Source organism: Pipra filicauda, unplaced genomic scaffold, assembly GCF_003945595.2.
Source record: "Pipra filicauda isolate LSUMZ 115617 unplaced genomic scaffold, ASM394559v2 scaffold209_size2725305_pilon, whole genome shotgun sequence".
NCBI classification, from domain to species: domain Eukaryota; kingdom Metazoa; phylum Chordata; class Aves; order Passeriformes; family Pipridae; genus Pipra; species Pipra filicauda.
The window spans coordinates 298088-316761 of NW_024104320.1; positions in this window are offsets into that span (position 1 = coordinate 298088).

An 18674-nucleotide genomic window follows, 5' to 3' on the forward strand; every position below is an offset into this window, starting at 1 on the left:
AACCGTGTCCATGAAGAGGATATTCACTATATTAGCCAGCAAAGAGTACCCAAATTCAAATATGTCACCCTTTTCTTATAAGTAGCATTTCTAGAGGTAACAGTTAATTCTTACGTCTGACAGTCTTCATAGACTTTCCCTTTCTGCACAGTCTTATACTTCAGACTAATTCAATTTATCTTGTCCATTTTACTCAAACAACTGAAACAGATCTATGGTAAATTAATGTACTATAGATAATTTGGAATGCAGTGCAAGAATTCAATGCACACCAGCACTACTGTATTACCTAAGAATATAAGATTTTAATTTAAAAAGTTAAAGGTCCATAAATCACACTCTATCTACACTTGTCAACATTTCTGACAACCTATTTTAACACCTAGAATTATTTCTTTCTTTGTCACACAAGAGATTTTAGTTTAACTTCACTTTACCCTGAAAAGGTAATCAGAAAAGGGAGGAAAATGTTGAAGAAAAGTAAAAAAAAGCACCAGGTACTCACTGAAGACATTCTCAAAACATGATGGGAGTACCCTTCAGGTGAATGAGGAATGAGAAAATAATATTTTTATAGTATTTTTTAGTTTATGCAGATAAGGCTAAGACACATGAGATACAGGATTGAGAACACATGTGCACCTCATGGCAGAAGATAGCTGGTGACAGCACCTCTGACAACCCAAGTTTAGGAAAGTCTGCTATGTACTCCAAAGCTTGAGGGCAAAACGATGACCTCTTTCATACTTGGGTCTGTAAATAGCAATTACAAGTGACTAGCAGTAGGAAAATATATGAACACACAAATTAACTTCTATTCTGACTCAAATCTGGAAGGTAGTCACAGTTTATTATGTTGTCCTCCTTTCTTTCTCAAGGGCACACTTTAAAGCCCACAGCATGCTCTATGTTACCATGGCTATCTGCCTAACAGCTGTAGAAAGTAGGTAGTTCAAAGCCACCTTGCAGATGTCTCCAGTACATGATAGTCAAACAGACAGTCTTGGTGTAAACATAGTCTAACAAGCTGCTACAAAGGGTGGCAAAAAAAGGAGACGAGGTGTGGAAATTTCAGATAGGAAAATGATAATTTATAAGAAAAAAAGGCTTTTTCTTCACAATTTAAGGCTAGAATCTCAGGATCTGAAAAGTTAAAAGAAAAGCCTTCCCAGTTATACTCTGTGATACTAACAGGAGTTCCAGCCTTCAGTATCTTTTACACTTTGATTCATTTTTCACTAAAATATGCTCATATGTAGAACCAGAATTGTAGGAAAATTTCATGGCACCCAAGAGAAGATTTCACAATAGTGTTCTGCTTCTCATCCATCCTCTCTCAGCACACCCTCTCTAAGCCTCCCAAGCATCTCCCTGCAGCCCAACACTATGACTTCTCCCACAAGCACATGCCAGTTGTAGTCTTAGTTCCAGCTCCACTGGGGAGGAATGTGTTTATCCCAAGCAAGACATAAAAAGGTCTTTCAGGTTTTAAACCACTCTGCTCCCCTTTTGTACTGAACACTACAACTGTGAACAGCTTAGAGCCCTCTGTCTCCTGAAGCCAACCCTTCCTGTGCAGCCCACCTGGGCTTATTTCTTGACGTTGTCCTCAGCTTTGGAAGAATAAGCAAAACAGTTACATGTTTCTATCACTTCACATTTCTGCTTTCCCCCATTTGCTATCCTCTCTCACAAAATTTTTCTTATAGGCATGTACCTCTCATACTCCTTCTGGAATTTTGGATACTAGTAAGTGGGAGGAGGGACAAAAATGTCAGAAAAGTAGAGATATTTCTGCACTAGATGTCTCCAAGCATGAATGTTTTCAAATGCAGTAAAGTGCTGGAAGCTAAGTAGCCAATAAACCAAAGATGCAAATTCAATGCAGATAATATATCAACATTTTAACAACACATATATCAAAATGAGCACAAAAGCAAATAACAATAACTAAATTAGTCATGTTTTTAACCTACCATTTATATGAACCACTGTTCATTACAGTTTGAAAAACAGAGTATAATTACACCAAATGCATGATGGTAAGTACTTTTTTCACAGAGCATGCTCTTTCTCATGGGTTATTTTCCACTGAATTCTTTTTATGATGGGATTTATCCCACCTTATTACAGTGTTTTGAAACTGGGCAGCTAATTTTAGCCAGCTGAAGAGAAGAGGAGGTACTTTCAGCAAGCAATTTTTTCCACCTATTTGGGCTGTTATGAATTGGCATTGTGCCGTTACACTGCTAAAATCTCTTCAACAGTACTGAGTGGAGGGAAATTAAGCTATTTAATATCTTATATATTAAAAAAAATGTATGACTCTTTTACATTACTACCAGCATTTTTTTCATTTCTTTTGGGACAGTGTAGAGGGTAAGGAAGTTGATGAGAGCCCCACTGTGGCTATCAATCTGTTTTCGTGTAAGTTTGTTGAAGTAAGGCTCTTTTTCATTAAAGAGAACAGTAATCTTGTATTTTGTTCCTCAGCACCTAAGCTCATATCAAACACAAAATTGGCCTTCAGAAATTAAAAAATGCTACTCAGTACTATTTTTTTTTCTTCCTGAAGTTCATGTTGTAAATGTGTTTAAATTCAAAGTTATTTAGTTGCAGTTTCAAGCCATTGGCTTCCATTTTGACTCCAACACTAAAAAACTTCAATGTATTTTCTCCCTTTGAAAGAACATGCACAGTGTGATCCAAACACCTCTCATCATTCTTATGGATAATTTAAATAGCCTGAGTATTTTAGCAAGTCTGTAACTTTATTTCTTCAACTTCTGAATGTTTTATGGGGTTCTTTTCAGAATTTTCTTTCATTTTAGTAATATGTTCAAAACATGAACATTATTACTGACAAAATTTCTGAGTTTTACTACAATAATTTCTCCTGCATATAGTTATGAAATTATACATATTCTAGACACAACCTTGGTTAATGAAGAGTCTAGCATTGCATATTTTTCCAATGTAGATGATTTTTCTGGTGTCATCAACACCTAAATACTTTTTTTTTCTCAGCTTTGTTATTGTTAACAATAATGATCTATTCTCTTGGTTGGGTCAGGTACTTCATGTATCTAAAAATATGAGTACTTTGAAGTTTGGGAAAATAGAAGTTTCTTAATATTGAGTGTGTCACCCAATATAATCTTGTGAAATAATATAGAAAAATAAACTGGGATAGTTTCTGCTTTATCAATATATTTTTAGGATATTCTCCATGATGGGCACATTCCAGTGATGGCCTGTTTGCTGTGCTCCCAGACATTTTTGACTCCCAGTAACCTGATCTCATTTTACCTGTGTGTGTGTTAACTCTTTGATGTTTACATTTGAACTCTGAGTTGATCACAGGATTACTTTTTTTTTCTTTTTTTGCTTCTATTTTACTTTCTGGAAGAGGGAATGAACAGAAGATTAAGGATGGTGGATACTATACTGAAGTTGGAACGTTGTCAGAAGTAATGGTATCCACTTGCTCAGATCACTGGAAGTCACTTTAATCCTCATCCACCTTTGTGGAACATCTGTGGAATTGTGTCCTGCAATATGTTGCAATGAATGTTACAATAATTCATGAATCAGTGACCCATGTCAGGATGAAAGTCATCTCACTGAAGAGCAGTCAAGTGCAGGTGGACATGCTCCCCATTAGCCATTTATGCTCCCACTACAGTATCCGAAGACAAAGAGAAGAGCATATCAGTTGATGTAATTCAGACCACCTTCCTTACATGCCTCTTTTAGAAAGGGAATGAATAATTGTCCAAGACATCTGTCTTGTCTATAAGAAGAGCCTCACTGATCATCTTACTCTGGATACCCAACTTTTAAATTGCTGACTCCAGTCCTGATAACTGAGATTCATAGTTGTAGCCTTCAACTAAGACTTCTGCTTAGCAAGTGATCCACATATTTCCTTCCCAAAAGTACTTTACCTCATTCTGAAACAGAGACAGAAGTTTTTGGACTAATTTCCTGTTAAGCTAATTACTGCAATTAACATTCCCGTCCTAACTACTTACATCAAGGCCCAGAGTCAAATACTCCACAGAGTAGTTCATTGAGATGTACTAACCTGTCTCTTCTCATCTATAAAGCATCAGTGAGCACTTTTACTTTGGGTTGTGCTGTCTGTGGTCAGAAAGCAGTAGTTAGAAAAAAGTGATCTCATTCACAATCCAAAAGAAAACTAAGGTAAATAAGCATTCTCTGCTCTGAATTGGCCTCAGGTTGTAGTCAACCTAAAGAAATTACAATAAATTATGGAGATGCAAAAGAGTTGTTGATATTCCAAACTCAGTTAACTGTTAATCATCTCAACAAACCCATTGGCTTGCTTTGCATTCCAGTACAATTACATCTGTTAGAATTCCCCTAAGCATGCTGTCTTCACAACCTAATTTATTTTTATGAACGTCCCAGGGACGCTGAAGACATTTTGCTGAACTTTGTTAACACAACTTGCTGTCAACCTGGTGCATTAATGAAAATAGTTCCACCTTTCTGATATTCTACCAACATTTAATTTCAAAAGCACAATTAATAAATGCAATGTTATTGTGTCTCTCTCTCTTTTGTAAGCCAGTAAACACTAACTTGGGATTTATTAACTGCTAAAAACAGCAGGCATTCAATCAATACAGTATACTTCTGGCATGTGAATGTGGCAAGAGCATAATCAATCTTTTGGGAAAGATGTGAAACTTAAATCCTGACCACCTGAGAGGTGTAAAATCTTAGAACTTTGTTTCATTGTGGTTATTTTGCATTGGTTTGGGTTTTGTTGTTGCTGTTTGGGGGGTTTTCTTTTTTTTTTTTTTTTAGGGGCTTTTCATAAAGGAGAATCAGATAAGAAAACAGCTACATTGGTTACGTTTTGCATGGCAAAGCACTGTAATTACATCACAAATACATGACCACAATAAAATACAATTGCCATAACAAAATACCATAACTGTGTTACCCAGGGATCTTCTACTTGAATTCACAGCCCTCTGTCATGTGAAACAGAATAAAGTCTTCATCAGCTGCAGCAATTCAAAAATTTATAGTCATATCTAGCGGATAGTTATCAGACCGTATTTGGGTGGCCCAACACTCCATTCTCCAGAAGTCAATAGAGCATAAACACTATCTAGTAGATTATATTGTATCAAATCCAATTTGGAAATCTGTTTTCATTCTAAATTCATGCTGTGTTTCCAGCATCAGGATCTCCATGTTTTTCTCTTGAAAATCTAGTCTTGTTATTGTGCTTTAAATAACATTAGAATCATTTGTAATAAAATAAGCTAAATAAATATGACATTTTGGTATAAGCATAAGACATTTTTTTTCCGTGTTTTGATTACCATAGGTTGAAATGATATTTCCAAAACCCCAGTAATGGTCCAGATTAAATATAATATGTTATCAGTTCATTTTCTGGAAGATAATGTTTTATTACATATGATTATTTTTAAATGGCTTTTATCTAAAGATTGAATGACTGTCCTGAAAACTGAACACTTTGTCCATAAAAGTATGCAATAAGATTTCTTCTTTACCTAAAAAATGTACAACACACAAGGAAAAAAACCTAGGTCTTCAAAGTTAATGTTAGTCAGTCTCTAACATAATTTTTGGTGTGTTTTCTAAAATTTAATCTTAGAACAAGAAATAATATTCTTAAAAGTCATCTGCTTAGAACTGAATATGACAACTGTTAGCCTTCTAATGAAAAATGTGTTCAGATGGGTTTGCTATGTCATACTACTTAACATTCAGCAGCATCTGGATAATAATGCTGGCCAATAACAGGCTCCTGCACAAATGTCTCACTGACTTGAAGTTTGTTGTTTACTATGAAAGTCTCACTGGCTTGAAGTTTGTTTCTTGCTATGAAAGTCTCACGGGCTTAAAGTTTATTGTTTACTGTGAAGTAAAGTGGGTTTTTTTTGGTTTTTTTTAATGCAAAACCAGGCTTTTGCCCAAACAGTATGCTTAATCATTTGTGATAAGCACCTACTTCCCTGCAGCATTTAATGATTTCATTGAGAAATTAAAAGCTTTGGTCTAGACTATCTGAACAGAATAACTGTCCCATAATGCACCATAGCTAAACTACATCATACATCCCACTCAGGGCCCTACAGAATCAATAAGAGGTTCACCTCATGCAAGATAAAAAGACATAGGTATAACAGTATTTTGGCAGTGCCTATGTCTTTCCTGACTAGGTTTTACTGATGAACTTTGAGTTCTTTTCTTTTTGAAAATAATAATTGCCTTCTATTCTTTTCTCTACATAAAATGAGTTTTGTAAGGAAAGGCACGGCTGGTCTGCTGGCACAAGCTGTTGAGAACCAGACATGTCTCTTCTTCATCAGCATAATGCCATCTACCACAGGCAGGAAGGCAGAGATTAAAACTAAGGAAGAAGGAAGAAGTTTTTTCCAACAGAAAAGATGTTCATTAAGTCTCTGACGATGTCCATTCAGTATTCTCTAGTTCCGGTCAGGAAAACAGTCAGACTGTTCAAAACCTAATATATTCCCAGAAAAAGAAGTGCATTAATTTTTTTTCCCCTTCATAATATTACAATTGATCCATGTGTACCTTCAAAGACTGAGAAGCTCTGAGAATATTGCAAAAAAGTGCATATAATAACACTTTTGAGACAAGGAACACTAAGATGTTTTGTATTTCAAATATTTGAGGGCATTAAGGAAATGTCACTCAGGGCAGGAACAATATCAAGAAAAAAATCAAAACAAACTATGTAAAAGTCTTCTCTTGTGTCTATTAAGAAAATAATAGACTGATTCTTTATTTCTGGATTAGCTGCCTGAATCCAAAATACTAAAACAACAAACACAAGATGTAGTTTCTGTTTATATAAGGTAATGAACACCACAGAAATATGAAAACTACTTTGGTCTTTTTACACTAAAGTTACACTTGTAGGTTTTAACTGAAATGGATCCTCTCTGAGCTAAAGTATTGCAGAAACACTCAGTTTGAACAGCCCCAGTCCCTTAAAATTTACATCATACACAGAGAAATTAGATCATGAATAAATAAAAAGAAGTTGGTTTTTTTCTTTAAAGCATTTGTGGATTTGTGCAGGGAAGCAGAAGGAAGAATTGAAAGGACTTCCAGTCTTTTCTTACAGCTGCTTATTTACAAAAGCAGAGTATAAGTAAGGTTCATGTTCTTACTGCTACTCTAATATGTAAAGAAAACTGGTTTACAATCCTTCTTGAACTCTGATATCAGGGTTGCTACATCCAAACAGAGGAACTGTGTTGTAAACCAAAGCGAAAGAAAATGCATCTAGCAAATTCATGCCTATCCAGACCACTATTTCTTTGGGTAGCAACTTGTTTAAGGATACCACTTTGATATGTTCTCCTCTCCACCTACACTGTACAGGGAGACAAAGAACCTAACATAGGATGCTGGATTCCCTCTGGGAACCTGGAACAGCAATGCTCTGATATAGCCATGGTGATGCATGGCAGTGCAGGTGTGGTCCCAGGTGGCTTGCACAAGGTCACACAGAAGAACTACAGTATATTTAGGCAAAATCATGCCCTTTGCAATCACTGTGAATGAATCCTTCAGTGATCCCAACCATCTAATTGATGATCCCTTTTCAAAAACACATGTCCAGTCATCACCAAGGAAGCTGCTACCTCCTGTGCCCCAACAAACACAACATAGCAACACAAACTGCAAGAGGACCAAGGAGAGAAAGCTGAACTGAAGAGATATCATAACATCATCAATACTAAGACTGGAAAGTCATATAATAATATACCTGTCAATACTGAAATGCTCCCAGAAGCATGATTCCTTGTGCTTTTTCAGCAAGACTATTGCATGTTTCAATAGATTTCACTTGCTGAAAGTTTGGCTTAATACTCAGCTTGAAGCTACCTTTCCTTTTCTTTACACCATTATTTCTAATTTCTATTAAGAATCTTTAAATGAGGCTCCGCTCATGCTGAGCAGAAGAGATTCTGCTCAGGCTGTGGTCTGCACTTCAGAAAAGAGGAAGGCTGTAAAGGAAAACACTGAGTGTGAAATACTGAATTATGACAGTGTCTTACTGTTTCTCCATTTATGCTACACAGGTTCTTATAACCACTTTGTAGATATTGTCATTTTAGGTTTGTCTCTCAGAACACATCTCTTGCTTATTCTTCTTATTATTCTTTAAATACTAGCCAAATGCTTTCTTTCTTTTCAGCCTGAAGACACTCAAACCAATAAGAAGAAAAGAGTAGGATTTCTTAATCTTTCTTTCTTTCTCTCTTTCTTTCTTTTTCTTTCTTTCTTTTTCTTTCTGTCTCTTTCTTTCTCTTTTTTCTCTTTCTTTCTCTCTTTCTTTCTTTCTCTTTTCTCTTTCTTTTTTTTCTCTCTTTCTCTTTCTCTCTTATCTCTCTCTCTCTCTTTCTCTCCTTTCTCTCTCTCTCTCTTCCCTTTTTTCCTTCTTTCTTGCCTTCTTTTTCTTTTTTCCACTGACAGAATTTATTATTATCTTCAATTACATTGGCCAACATATTTGCTGCTCTATGACACTCAGGATGAAATATATAATCTCAACATATTCAACTCCATGGTTTTGATGTTGATTTTTCTGCAGCCAGGATATCAACTGTTCTCCAAAGCTTTCAATTTTATATCCAGCACTGAGTATATGTGAGGTGAATTACTTTTCATCTATACATAATACAACATTATTCTGCAGACATTTAAGAACAAAACTGCAAACTAAAGTCAGTTCCATATCCACAGCAAGTTAGTCAGTAATTTTTAAGGCCACAGGAAAAAATTTATCCCCTAACCAAGGTGATATTACTCAGTGTAGCTCATCTGGGGCTAATATATATCAAAAATAATTTATTCGTTTAGCTTGACTTTTCGTCATAATTTTTTGTCACATTTCCTTCTTAAATAATTAACACCATTAATATTTCTTATTTATTGCTGAAAACTTAAAAAAACATGCGTAACACATAATTTCCATCTCACCTTTAAATGTCTAAATGCCTTTAAAACTGTAACTCTAACAGATTTATATGCATTCCAAACACAGAATGAGCACCTTAAAAAGTTCTTTAATATTCATAGCCATGTACTTGTCCATTGTTTTTAAGGGGAAAACTCACAGAAAAACGCTAGGAAATGCTGTAGAGCTTGTTGTGGGCAGATTTTTCTAAATGTATGTGTTTACATTTGAGCTACTTCTCTGCGTTGCCTTTAGCATCACTAAAGAAAATTGGCATTTGGGAGAGTGATTAACCCTTCCTAAAGTGGGCACCTGTTAAGTTTGAGTGGATCATGTCTTAAAACCACTGCCTCTTCATTAATTTTAAGAGAAACTTGGAGTAAATTCTGAAGCTGAAGATAACTATGATTCAATATGATAAGACATGATTCACAAACAATGTCAATGCCGGTGTCTGAGTGAGCACCTGTGCATGTGTGGGTTCATGCACGTTGTCAGTGGAAGGTTAGTGGTGAGATAATGGGATATGGATTCCATTTACAGTTTGACACTCTGAAATATATATATAACTTTAACTAATTCCTCATTCCACATTTTCCCCAGGGAAAGTGGGAAAATACATAACTTTCTAACCAGGTTGTTCCAGGGTAGCTCGTTCATAATAAGTGTGAAACACTTCTGAGATTTCACACTGAAGATTTGAAAAATGTTATATTATTAACTTGAATTTTCCCTTTTCTTAATTATGTTTCAAGTGCCTCTGCCAAACTCACTTTAAAAACAATTTTAAAAAGGAACAAAACTTTCACTCGTGAGTTAATCCTGGACTTTGAGTGGTAATATCTACAGAATGTGTTGTTTTGAATAAGTCTGAGTGTACAGAGAGATGCACTAATGAAAGGAAAACAACCTTTCGTGTTCACTGAACAACAAAATATGCAGTAGACTCTCCTTTGTGTTTGATTATAAACTTTTTGAGAAGATAAAGCCTTCTGGCAATACATCAAACCTTCCTGCTTAGTTTCAGTCTAACAACTCCAAACCAAGCACTTCTTTACAACTTCTCTCCACAGTGCTCTTTAGAATGTCCTTAGGTTTTCCTCCAGGCAATGGCAGCTACAGTATGTGCTGAAGGATTTGTCACTACAGATATTAATACACCATCAAACAGAGAAATTCTTTTTAACTCTGTGTCAAATGCAAAATTATTATCACTAATACAAGAACTTAGCAGTGTTCTATTTTTTTTAATCTAATACATTTTCATTAATGTAGCTTTCTTATCAAACTTGAGGGATACTGTAACAGGCAAACTGTGATGACCTTGGACTAATTCAGTACCGAGATTTTAATTTGAATACATAATATTGTCTGGGAATACATATTCAAAAAAGGAAAATATGGACCACAGGAATAATTTTTCTTTTATATTTTACACAATTAGATTGTCAGTCGTAACTAGTATACTAATTACAAAATTAAAATCTAAGTAACATTTTATCTGCATATATTTAGAGAATGATTCAGATGCACAAAATACTAACCAGAATTTAAATTACAGAATTACAAATGGTGTAACTCCAAAACTACTCTTCTCTCTGGTAAGTTCTCCCTATAAGTCTACATAGATGAAATGGTACTGATATTAGTATATTTAATTTGCTTTTACATGAAAATCTCAAAACATCTTTAAAATAGCTTTTAATTATTCTCCTCCTTCTGTGGGTGAACAGAAAACGTTGCTGTACTCATTTCTATATTAGTATTCTAAAAGAAAGTAATTTGAAGGATTGGTCTTTTCTATATTGTGGACAAATCAGAAAACGACCGACGGACAGTCATGTCTTAGCCAAAAGATGATGTACCTTCTGCCACAGGTATAGAACATTTTCTCATGTTTTTACTACCATGTTCATTTTTATTATTGTTGTTATTATTCACAGCATGTGAGTTTAATCTTACTGCTGATATGCAGCAATGCACTGGGTTTTTGCTTTTATTCTTTTCCTTAGGAAATGATTTGTGCTCCCCCCTCAACACTTCACTTGCAAGCGAGCTGTAACGGCTTAGAAAAGAGATTTTCAGCTTTAAGCCTGCAGACTGGGAACAGGACAGGATCAGGCTTTAGGCTCCTTTCCTCCACGTTAGAACTGAAGAAGGTTCCCATCCTTACAAAATGTACAGCCTATCCACTTCAGACGTTTATAAACCTACAATTTGCTGTCCCCGTGCTAAGCTGTGTGGTTTGCAGTGGAAGAGCAGCCTAAGTGCTGTGTAATGTCTGCCAGAACAAGCTGGAAAGTCTCAGATCATATTTCCTCCAAAGATTCTACTTCCAATTTTATTTTTTTTTACCAGGTATGACAAACTTCTCTGTAGTCAGTCAGTACAAAAAGAATTTATATTACATCCCAGTTAATATCTTGGGCTGAAATCTTACAGAGCTCTTGAGTTAAGGTAAAGAATAAATGATACATTTCAAATATTGAGTTAGTCAGCAAACAAAAATATTGTCCTTAAAAGAGTTTTCTCAACAAAACAACAAAATTTGTTTTTCTGTAATATTTTTAAAGGGGCTCCACTGTGATTGTTGAGAAAAATTTCTTGTTTCATTTTTCTCATTTCCCTCTACTAGGTTTTTTTAGAACTCAGGAAATAATCAAGAAAAGTTATTGTACTTCTTCCTAAGCCAAGCTCCATTTTCCAAACTGATTTCTATGATTTTAATTGATTTAATTTTTAAAAACAAAATTAGGATAATAAAATAGTTTTTGTTGGAAAAGTCTTAATTTATTCACAAGCCTAAACCATAGAAACAGAATATTATTTGTTAATTTTAAAACCTGGGTGATTTCTTTGAGTTCTAATAGATTTTGTGCATTTCAAACTGTTTTTCAACTTCTTTTCCTTTTACATTAAGTAATGAATAATCTTACAAGTGCTGCACAGTAAGAAACAACCTTACAGAAAGTAAAATTGGTCTCATAGCAAGTACACGGCATTATTTGGAATAAAATGTAGCATGGTTTAATGAATGGAGCTTTGGCCTAGATTGGGTTTGAAGAAAAGTGTTTCACTCTTACTTTGGCTGCTGACCTTCTATGTAATCTTCATCAAGCTTTATTACTTCTACTTTCCCTTTTCAGACCTTTTCTTCTGTGTTTGTGAGGTCAAGTCTTAAGGTTGGAGCACAGACTGACTTTATTTCTCCACAGTATTTAACACAGTAAGGCTTTAATCATAAATAGCTTGCAAAAACATCTATATTTATCTTTACAATCAAATGATTTGGTCATGTTTGGTCTAGACAAATTGTACAGTTACTCCTGCATGATGAGCAGAAATAAAATACAGGAGTTCCTCAGATTCATTATTCTCAGGATAGTCAGTACTTATGTACTTATCACTAGCAAGGATGAATATTTTATACTTGCAAGCACTTAAAGTGCACCCCTTCACTTGCTAAAATACCACATTTATGGTTCACATGAACTCACCTGATACTAAAACATGGATATTAGGGCATGCTGCACAAGGAGCCTAATGTCTAGGGAATATATTTAACTTCTGATGTGAGGTAGTCTGCATTTATAAATCTTACAAACTATCTTTTCCTAATCTATAAGGGGAGAGAAGAGACAAAAGATCTCTACATTGATGCAAGGAGCAGCTTGTTGGATAAGACTCTGAAGAATGGGTCTTCAAACACTATTGTGATGTGCAGCAGTTTTAAATCCCACGGCATGAGCATGGAGTTAGCAGAAATGTCAATATGAACTCCATAAAGCAGAATGCCACCAGTGTTCTCATTGAGGGATAGGAAAAGGGAAATGAGTTTTTGAAAATGGTCATAAATAATAAAAAATGGTTGGCCTATAGCATTTTTCTTAAATTAACAAGAAGAACTTGAACCCGGTATAAAATGCCTCAAAGAAAACCTGTCCAGTCTTGAGGGATGGGGGTCTTGATCAGGATAGATCAAGTGTGTGAACAATTTTCAGACGTGTAATTTATTTCCTGTTTTGAAAGAAATTGCTTAGCCTTGAAAGGTTTGTCAGGAACATTATCAAGTTTTTTAAGAGTGTTCAGGGAGTTCAGCAGGAAGAAAGCAATACATTCCTAGCAGATCCCTTCCAAACTAAAATACAATTTCATAAAATATTCAGCATCTTTGTGGGCTTATACTTATACTTATAGGAACCCATTCTCCTAGGATAAGGAACTGAATCTGTTGCATATATAATGAAGCCATAGGTAATCATGGGCATAAATGAGGGTAGAATCCATCCTTCCTTGCACAAAGCTCTTCTGGGGAACAAAAACACAAAGAGGTCTGCAGCATGTCAGAGTTATTATTCAAATTTATGAACCAGTCGCCAAGCTGCAGTGCAGCTCCCATATAGGTTAGAAAAACATTCATGGCACCTCTACAAGCAGGACCTTTGAGTCAAAGAGGCTTTGATTTTGCCTCCAAATACTACTACAGCTCTTAGTCCCCATTCCTTTGCAGAGAACTCTCTGGGAACACTCTGTACTAGTCCCAGGTCCCCACCCCAGATGGCCCAGGAAGCCTTAAATAGCCTGCTCACACTCTGCCCAGAGAGGGGAGGGAGTCTTGAACAGAAGAGGTTAGATCACTGTAAAAAGAACCAAAACAAAACAAGGAAATCTGTGAGGGGACAAAAAGAAGTGAATGTATTTTGTCTGATGCTTGGTAAATGTGAGCAACTGCTCATCAGATTGGAGGCAAGGGAGTCCAGCCAGCTCTGCGCTAGGCTATGACCAGATGCACAATGTTGGGTGAATCACTTACAGTCTGTTTCCTTTTCCAGTCTTTCTTTTACTGATTTTTAGTCAGATCCAACCTTCGTAATTGAAATGTTTAGCCTGTGCTTTTAAAAAGCACATTTTAATGAAGCTTTCCTCCACAGTAATGTCTGTAGCAGGAATGTGTGTACCTGGAATGGGTAATACAACTCAAACAATGCTCTATTTGCAAAACTACCCATGCCAAATGAAGAAGGGAGTGTCATGCTGCTTTTGGTGTTAAATAATCCTGAAACAAGTCTGACTCACCAATTCTGAAGTTAAACATCCTGATAGTGAGATGAAAATGAGGTAGACCTCGTAAAACATCTGGATAAAGGAACAAAGAAGTGATACTGCGAATAACTTATCCAAAGCTGCTGAGCTGACACAGCTGGCCAGGAGACATGTGACTGACAGTCAATCACTCAGTACTATAGTACAGTCATTGGTATGAGGGAGTAACATCAATCTCTACTTAAAAATTGTTTTTACTAGCTTTAATACAGTTACTTTAATATTATTGCTTCAATATTGTTCCATAGTGCACTATACTATAATAGTTGTTATAACTCCCATACTATGTAGTAAATAATTCTGATTAAGATCTTTTATCTAATCACTATCATAATAAGCCATATGTATTTACATAAATATATCTGGTGCCATCCTTAATCCTCTGGGACAAAGTTGTATAGAGGTTCAATTATACCTATATAATTCTTTAGACATAAACCTTTGACAAAGTTTGGATCCAGTCACATCCAAACTCCTTTCTGAGGAGTTTAGAAAGCAAGGGAGTATTTTCTGCACCCTGTGACTCAGCAGGAGAGTTTCTTTAATAAACTTTCTCTGAAGCTCCCACTTTCATGACAATGTGCTACAATGTCTGTGTCACCTTACTGCTGTGCTGTTTCATGGCCCAGGTCTTGGACCTTATCACCTGGGTAGGAACAGCATCCAGGATCACCCATGTCTGCTAGGGGTTTTCCACTTGAGGAAACCAGTGTGTTTACATCAAATCAGAGACACATAGCCAAGAGTCACACAGACTGTGCTGATGCTCGGGAAGGTTAGGATTTGGTGCGAGGACAAGTCCAAACTAGTATGACTAGATAAACTCTCAGCCTGCTCTACCTGAGTGGTCAGTGAAGGAGGTAGAGGCCCCCAAAGGCTTCCAGGTGGAGCAGCAAGCTTCTTGCTTACAATAATGAATTAACAGCTCAGGCTGGAGAGGACCTTGAAAGATCATCTGGTCCGACCTTTTGTGGAAAAGGGACCCTACATTATTCACCACCCCATCCAATCACATCTCAAAAACTTCCAGCAATGGGTCTCTACCCCATCCCTGAGGAGATTGCTCCGGTTTTCATGGTACTTCTCACTGTCTCTGTGAGGAAGTCAGGATTTTTTTTCTACTGCCTCACTGTATGCTTAAAATGCACATCTCTCTGGGGTGTCCAAGGCTGGATCCCACTATTATCAAGCCTTCAGAGTAAATATTGTTTCTCAGCATGAATCTGTGCTAATAAAATTGAGCTCTGGTTTCATCTAGGTCCCATAGCTGTTGCTGTAATACAAATAATCACGAATACAAGATTGAGCTTCTCAGAAGGGGTTGGGAAAATAGGTTTAAGGCAGTAAAACTTATGTAAATAATGTCAAATAAGGCAGACTGGAAATCTGTGAGGAAAATGGTGAAGAATGAGGTCAGTAAAGGTGGTAGAATAGTATAGGTAGAAAAAAAACTCAAATAGTTAATTTGACTGGGGAATGATACTTGAAGATATGAAGCCTTACACACATTTCTTCCTGGCAGATCCCCTCTGATGAAGAACGTAAATCACAAAGACCTGATATTGCTTTGTCAGTAATTCAAAGAGAAAGATACCATTTCAAAAAGAAATCATAAAGAGAAGGGAGAGAATAAACACGTAAGGTATGGCCACATGGAAATGGAAATGGAGATTTGTTTTGGAAGGAAATAGCAGAGTAGCATATTGAGTAATGTGCAGTGAAATATTTAGCTACAACATGCTATTTTTGAAAACAATGTGTTAAATTACAAAGTAAAAATGAGAAAAAAATTGACAGAATAATTTATTGATAGTATAAGAAACTTATTTTCAATCCATCCATGAGTGTGTGAACGTGGGTGCATATTGCCAGTTAGTAATGAGAAATGCTAATAATTCAGAGGAAGATAGATGTGAAAGTGAGACCTGAGAAGAGACCTAGAAATCCTTTAGGAAAGTTTATAATTATTATTCATTCACACACTGGAAATTTTATAAGCTGTTTTATACAGTTCTCTGTATCATGTAAACATGACCATCTGCCAAAGATAACCTGCTTTTCCTAAAAATCTGTATATTAGCTTAAGATGTAAGATCACACAGCATATTCATGAGCAAAATCTCTACTATAAGAGAAAAACTATGAGAAAAACTATGTGCAAGTGGAGGTGCATACACAGACCTAGACACGTGTTGTTACCATTCTTCTTTTTTTAATATTTACTATTACACAGGCGTTACTTGCACACAATTGTGTTATGTGTCTTCTGAACCTTTAGAAAGTTCATTCTCAGGGAGGGCACAAGGGGATCAAGAGAGATATGTGGGAAGTAAAATTGCACAAAGGAGACAGACGTCATTAATCCATTGATCTGACTGCCTGGGTCTGCCTTTCTATGCATTGCTGACTCCCTGGCAGGCTCGAGCCAGGTAGCGTAGGAAGTGCTAATGCGATCTGACTCGAGATCAATACTAACACAGTCTTAGATGCACTGTTTGTGCTTGCCAGAGTACTAGTTTGGAGACACTACTGGATTATGTTTTACACCTTTTTAGCATCTAACAAGCATTCTGGGCCTCTAACAGAAACCAAACACAATTATCAGAAGGCAGAGAAAGGTTGGAGGACTTGGTGATGTTGTGATAACAGAGTGAACCTCTGACCTCTCCATTAATAGTCTAAACCTTTCTTAAATTAGTCATGACAGAGGGCTAAATTCTGCACTGACTTTTACCCTTTAGAGACTCATGGAAATAAGCAACTTGCAGAAATTCAGGCAGATCTAAAATTTGGTCTTCAAACTGAAAAGCAATTAGAAATGTATCGGGATTCTAAACGCTCTTCAGACATGCAGGAACACAGCAAGTGGCACCAGTCATGTTTGAGAGCAACTTCCACAGGAATGCTGAGACTGCAGAATTCATCCTTCCCATCCTCAAAGAGACCTATCCAGCTGGTGCCACAAGCTGTCAGAAGGCAATGTGGGATGGTACTGCTGCCATCCATCCTCTACGTCAGCTGTGGGTATAGGTCTTCTTCCTCCAAAGGTAAACCCAGTTCTATTCAAAAGCGCCAAATCTGCCTGAAACAGAACTTAGAAACATTTAGTGGCTCTAATATTTGTTCACTGCAGAGATTCAGAGTTACAGCCCCCATTCCAGCTACAGGATGCCACTTAGACATTACGGTATGTAATAATTTCAGATAGCATATTTATGCGGAGGCATTTAAGCTCCCTAAAGCACTTCACATGTAAGACATAGACAAGCATTATTTCATTCGCTAGCAAAATGAAGTCACCTGATCATCTGAAATACTCTTCTGCACTTCTAGTATTTTAAACTCAAAGGAAAATTAAAAAAAAAAAAGGTAGAGAAACCTATGGGGGAAAAAGGCATGAAAATTGCCATCCGCAAAAGATAAAGAGCTTTGTTTGCTTCAAAGTACCTCCTGATAGTATGGGAAGATTCATATCCAAGAAAAAAATCCTTCAAAATTTATGCTGTTCTGACAATCTGACAAGATTGGGTGCTTTGCTTATGTGTATTTCTCAGTCCTCTTTCTGATTTTTAAATTATTCAAGGTAGAACACTTTCATTAGTTCAGACACTTGAGGAGAAGCTTTTCTGTTCAGATTTTCTCTTACTTTCTTTGGAGGCCAAATGGTCAAAGTTCATGGACATAAGTCCTCCTACAGATCCATCTAGAATGCCTCCATCTCTACAGAGTTTCTGGGGAAATTTGACTTCTGGTAAAATTTGCCATCACCATTGGCCGAGCTCAGCTCACACAGATCAGAGAGCTGATGCAAGAAATTAGCTGCTAGCACTGCTTTTTGGTATGGGAAGAAGTCTTCATTTGCCATGCTGCTAGAAAAAGAGAAATCAATTCAGCACCAAAGGACTCCATCAAGGACACAGAACTATTATACTGTGTGCTGCAACATAATACATGAAGGTTATTACCCAGAAAAAACTCAGAATTAGACTCACCAGAATCACTACATGGACAAAAGAATATGTGAAAACTGTTGCTTGAAACTATGCAGCTGTTCACATACCTTGTGTCTTCCCCTGTTGTGACTGACCTCAATATCAGCATTTTTCTAATTCTTTCCCATCTAAAAAATTGTTACTAGAGATGTAAAGAAACAAGTATGAAGCTTGGATGAATCTGAGGCAACATGGAGTATCTGTGCTGCTGTTTCTCTTTATAACAAAGCAAAAGATGTGTTCAATCTAAAGAAGAATAATTTTTAATGTAAATAAGAAAATGCTGTACATATTCCACACTGTTCTGGAGTTTACGGATACCAAGTCTGCCCAGCTCAAGCAAGAAGGCTTTGATTCTCTTTAGAGCTCAGGAAGGCGAAGGTCAGACAAATCAGAATATGGAACATTTGGTTCCTCATTGGCCTCCCTGGTGCTTTTTCCTCTCAGTGCATTTCATTTTCTTGGCAAATGTCTGTGACATATCAGTAAGTCATTTTAACACTTCTTCATGCCCTACTATTTCAGTTTCAAGATCATTAATAAAACAGCAGCTTGGAAGGTGGCACAACAGG